Source organism: Silurus aristotelis, assembly GCF_946808225.1.
Source record: "Silurus aristotelis genome assembly, chromosome: 5".
Taxonomy (NCBI): domain Eukaryota; kingdom Metazoa; phylum Chordata; class Actinopteri; order Siluriformes; family Siluridae; genus Silurus; species Silurus aristotelis.
In genome coordinates, this window is record NC_139578.1 from 4,037,584 (window position 1) to 4,043,782 (window position 6,199).

Sequence of the window (6,199 nt, forward strand, 5' to 3'; positions counted from 1 at the left end):
AAATGGACTGTATCTACTCTTCTGGTTTGATGAAAGGGTAGAAATGATTCATCTTTATCAGTTGATCTGCCTTCAGTAGAATAAAACTCTGTGAAAGTTTTTGTACAGTGCAGCTGGATTCCCTGGCATTGTGGGCTCCACAGCACAGTAGTATAGAGCAGAGTCTGATACAGCAGCAGAGGAGATAATCAGATCCACTTGTTTTTTAATTCTATCGACTTTAGCATCTAGGCGTGGTGGAATGTTGTTACTTTTACGTCCAGAGGGAGTGATGTAAAGAAGGAACTCAGGTGCAGATTTAGGATGTTCCCTGTACCATTGCAAACTATCTATAGCAACACTATATTCTTTGTAGCTGCAGGACAAAGTCACATCATCACCTTTATCTACAACTTTCTGATGGAAAAGTGGCTCTACTGGATCTGCAATGGAGTCACCTGACAGAGACAAAAGAACATTGCATGTTTTACATTTACATGATTAATGGAAAGTTACATATCTCAGACCAACTGATTTACAATAACGCTATTACTACTGCTATATATAAAGTCAGTGTTACCTCACCTAGTGAAAGCCACAGACACATCAGTATAACAGTGAACATGTTAAAGGCTTTTGACAAATAAAAATATTTAAAGTTTACTCTGTGCTTTACTTAGTGAACTCTGAAAGTTCATGAAGCTCCACCTCACAGCATTACATGACATCTACAGTGTTGCTGATATATGCTCGACTAGCTGCAACTTCCTGTCCTCACATTGGCTGATTTAATGTATTAATCTATATAGAAATCATATAGAAATCTAACGGTATAGAAATCTAGCAAATCTATAGAAAAATGATTAACATAATTAATAAAATAGTTATTTAAAAGTTGTGAATTGAAGATATAGAATGAATTGTAATGGACAACTGACTGTCCATGGTTACCCTAATTTTACAAAGTCGTTGTAAAGCATTGATATATATATATATATATATATATATATATATATATATATATATATATATATATATATATATATATATATATATATATATATATATATTTATGCTGCAATAGCGAGTCCCCAACTGCACTAAGGATACTTAATAATCCATATCTTTACTCCCTGTCACCCCTCTTCTCTCTCTCTCTCTCTCTCTCTCTCTCTCTCTCTCTCTCTCTCTCTCTCTCTCTCTCTCTGTTAAGAAAACATGCTCCTGAGGTACGAGTGAACACTGTTCCTGGCCCTCTCCCATTCTCAGACCCACCTGCTTCATCCCAGCCTGCTTCTGAATAGTGTTCTCTTTGATTGGAGGCCAGTCTGTGCAGCTGGGGATGGTTTCACATCTACAGCCTGTGGATCCATTTACAAAGTAAGATGGATTTGGACTGTAGTTAATGTCAACAGTCTGTTACTTTGACTCAGGACTACAGTTTGCATTTGATCACAATCACTGCAGACCTCAATATCGTTTAGCTATAATAAATAAACAGTCATATGATTTGACAGACCTTTAAGATATTCTACTTTTGAGATATCATTTATGTAAGACTACTCCTTTTGTGTGTATAAATGATTAACCTTTATCAGTTGATCTGAATTCAGTAGAACCAAATTCTTTTTTGAATTTCCTGTCATTGTGGGCTGCAGAGCACAGTAATATAGAGCAGAGTCTGATACAGTAGCAAAGGAGATGATCTGATCCACTTGTTTATCATTTTTATCAACTTTATCATGTGGCAGAATGGTGTTACTTTTACTACCAAATCGAGTGATTTATAGAAAGTATTCAGATTTCGATTTTGAATTTTGCTTGTATAATTGCAGACTATTTACAGAACCACTGAAGCTATTGTAACTGCAGGTCAGAGTCACATTATCAAACTGATTGTCAGTTGTTAAGTGTATGGTTTTATATTGCCTCCTAGTGAAATAACAGAGAGCAGCACGTTGTAAAAATCCTTTCATTCTATTTCAGACGCAACAAATATCAGAAGCACTTCTGTCAAGAGACGGACGGTCTCCACAGTGAGGACATTTCATACTGTAGCAACCATCATCTTGGTCATCATTTCTTGTTAATTTCCCTGTATATGCCAAATTGCATGTAATTTTAGTGTTTTGAGAAAAATTTATATTTTATTGAATTGACAGTAAAGTGTGATAAAACCTATTCACAAAAATCTTGTCTGTTTCATAACTGTGGGCTCTGTGATAAAAAGCTCTAGTTTCTGGTGTAGTCTTTACTTTTTTATTAACGTAGGCCTGGGAGATCATAACAGACCAAACCTTCACTCAGGTACTGCAGCTCAAGACCATTCAGTGATTTTTATGTGATTGGTAATATTTTATTATCAGTTAACAATTTTATTGGGATCCATTGCAGATGGATTAATTCGTAGACACAAACTGAAGAGAAAAGTGAGGCTTCTTTGCGTGTCCCTAAGAGATAAAAAAAAAAAATGCCATTTAATGAAATATCGCTTTAGTAGTTGATGTGCCTTCAGTAAAACAAAACTGTGTAAAGGTTTTTGTACAGTGCAGCTGGATTTATTGTCACTGTGTCTGCCAGTGCCCAGTTGTATAGAGCAGAGTCTGATACAGCAGCAGAGGAGATGATCAAATCCACTTTTTCCTTTTTAAACGGATTGTTTGGCCTGGATTATTGAGCAATAAAAGATTGCTCTGAATATACCCTTAGTCATAGACTCCTAATTATTTGGTCATCCTCTGCTACTTCTGGTGGAAACACTACATTTTATACCCATAAAAGATTTACAAACACATGCTGTAAATGAATTAAATGTAAACAAAAATCAAAAGCTTTGTAATAACAGTACATATAGACAAACTCTATGTGTATGGGAGAAAAGGGAAGCGGGGGGTATTAAACTGTATCTTCTCTTCTGGTTTGATGAAAGAGTATAAATGTTTCATCTTTATCAGTTGATCTGCCTTCAGTAGAATAAAACTCTGTGAAGGTTTTTGTACAGTGCAGCTGGATTTCCTGTCACTGTGGGCTCCACGGCACAGTAGTATAGAGCAGAGTCTGATACAGCAGCAGAGGAGATGATCAGATCCACTTGTTTTTTATTACTATCCACTTTAGCATCCAGACGTGGTGGGATGTTGTTACTTTTACTTCCACCTTGAGTGATGTAAAGAAGGAATTTAGGTGCTGAATTAGGATATTCTCTGTACCACTGCAGACTACCTACAGAACCACTGAAGCCTTTGTAGCTGCAGGACAGAGTCACATAGCCACCTTTATCTATTACTATCTGAGGTACAAGTGGCTCTACTGGATCTGCAATGGATTTACCTGTCAGAGAGAGAAAAATAAATGTTTTATATCTGTATGATTAAGACAAAATATACATAACTCTAAATAACTCTATTTTTAGCACAACATGAACTAATTATTTACTACAGTTCACTGTTACTAACAAAAATCCGGCAGAAACTCACATAAGGAAAGCCACAGGCACATCAGTATAACAGTAAACATGATGAATGGTTTTTGCCAAATTAAATATTATAAGGTCTTTCTATGCTTTATTATGTGAAGATTTTAAGGTTCATAGAGCTCCACCCCACAGCATCACATGACATTTGAAAAGTTGCTGACAAATTCTTGACTAGCTGCAGCTTCCTGACATTACATTAGCAGATTATAATGCCAGGATGTGGCATTAAGCCAAGCATCAATAAAACCTATGGGAATCTCGGAAATCTAAATTGAGGACCATAATTTTATGAAATGTTCATCAATCAATCATTACAAGTTTTCATGTATTTTAGAACAGGGGTGTCAGGCTAAAACTAATCCAATATTTAGTGGGAAACTAATAATAAATTGTTTGACTAAATGTGTTCATTGATCAGCAATTATCTTAAAGCTTTTTTTACCTGTCATGTAGGTGAACAAATATTTAACCCAGCATATTTTTCAAGGCAAAATAACATAACTCAGACTCACAATCAGATCACCCAAGCGAATAGCTTACTGGTTACGACATTAGACTTTGGATCCAAAGCTCATGAGTTTGAAACCCAGGCAACACATCTGCGGTTGCACATTGACTACTCTAAAATATATCCAAGTTTCATTTTTATAGTATTGTCCGTTGAGGAGATATCAAAATGGTTGCTCAAATGTGAGGGGTGCATATACTTTTGAGAGATACTGTAGATAGGCCCAAGAGTCTTCTGAATGTACACATAAGTATTTATTTCATCGAAGGTTTGGATTATTGAATAATAAAACATCGCTCAGATTAAACCGTTGCTCATAGTCTCCTGATTCTTTACTCATCCTCTGGTACTTCTGGTGAAAACACTACATTTTATACCTGTAAAAGATTTACAAAAACATGCTGTAATTTAAATATTATACTTTTTTATCATATATTTTCCTTTATTGTGTGTCTATGAAAAATAAACAGCAGTATAATAACAGTATATATATATATATATATATATATATATATATATATATATATATATATATATATATATATATATATATATATATATAAACTGTACGTGTGTGAGAGAAAAGGGAAGAGGGGCTTTTAAACTGTATCTACTTTTCTGGTTTGATGAAAGGGTATAGCTGCAGGACAAAGTCACATCATCACCTTTATCTACAACCTTCTGATGGAAAAGTGGCTCTACTGGATCTGCAATGGAGTCACCTGACAGAGACAAAAGAACATTGCATGTTTTACATTTACATGATTAATGGAAAGTTACATATCTCAGACCAACTGATTTACAATACCGCTATTACTACTGCTATATATGAAGTCAGTGTTACCTCACCTAGTGAAAGCCACAGACACATCAGTATAACAGTGAACATGTTAATGGCTTTTGACAAATGAAAATATTTAAAGTTTACTCTGTGCTTTACTTTGTGAACCCTTTGAAAGTTGATGGAGCTCCACCTCACAGCATCACACGCCATCTACAGTGTTGCTGATATATGCTCGACTAGCTGCAACTTCCTGACCTTACATTGGCTAATTCTAATGTATTAATTTATATAGAAATCATAAAGAAATCTAATGGTATTGATATCTAGGAAATCTATCACATAATGAAGAAAATATTCATCTAAAGTGTTGGGAATTAAATATATAGAGTGAATTTAAATGGACATCCGACTGTCCATAGTTAACCTAATTTTGCACACAATGTTGGGAGGAACATTATAGATCCAGATGCAGGGATGATTCACATGAGAGGTTTGAAAGTTCAGTTTTGCTATAAGTAAGTTTCAGCTAATGAGCTGCAATCCATGATAAGATGTCTGCCAGACATACTGCAATCAAGAGTGGAAACAATAGTCTCTGGTAGAGAGAGTTGGAGGGTGTGTTAAGAAACATAGCAAAGCATTTATATAAAAATAAAACCTATTTGAGGATATTAACTCAATGAGATATCACAGGTGTATATTTCAGCAATGCCATAAGAGAGACATCAGCTTGAAAATAAATGTGTAAAAAACATTTAACAGTGGATGCTTGATAACTTCCTTCTGCTCAATTTGGATAAGATGGAAGTACATTTACTAGGACCACATGCAGCTAAAAGTAAACTTTCCGATTATGTAGCATTTCTGGATGGTGTTTCTGTCTCAGTGTGTACAGCAGTCCAAGACCTTGGTGTAATTATTGACCTTCAGTATGTCTTTCCCTACTCAAATTAGAAATATTATTTCATTACAGGATGCAGAAACAGGATTACAGTAGTCTAATCTAGATGTGACAAAAGCATGAACTATTTATACATGCTTTTGTTACATCTAGATTAGACTACTGTAATGCTTACAGAGAGATTATAGAGATTCCTCATGGGGGAATGTACTACAATAATCTGTACATGAGTTTATGTTTCTGCAACAGTTTTCAGATATATTACACAAAATATGTGAGATTTACATGTAAAGAAATGATTGGAGATGTAAACGAGAACATGGGGGGGATGTTGGTTATTACATATTAATTATTGCTAGCATGTATAATTCTGAGTGAATGCTTTTAAAGATGTGAGATTCATGATTATGTAATAAAGATACATGATTTACTTATTATGCATCAGTCCAATGTGATTTCTGCAGTAGTAGGTGGTCAAGGCCAGCAAAGCCTTCTCTGCTGGCCTAAACACTATCAAAAGCACCGGCCTACATTTACAATCTAAATTCTAAT

General features: G+C 35.0%; 1 gene segment (V, D, J or C); it reads right to left on the minus strand.

Annotated features, from left to right (window-relative positions):
* Positions 1-2,944: 2,944 nt before the first annotated feature.
* LOC310726590 (immunoglobulin heavy variable 4-61-like) lies at positions 2,945-4,850 on the minus strand. The segment is given in 3 exons: positions 4,812-4,850; positions 4,628-4,684; positions 2,945-3,309 (listed from the first exon to the last, which is right to left on the minus strand).
* Between the last annotated feature and the right edge of the window lie 1,349 nt (positions 4,851-6,199).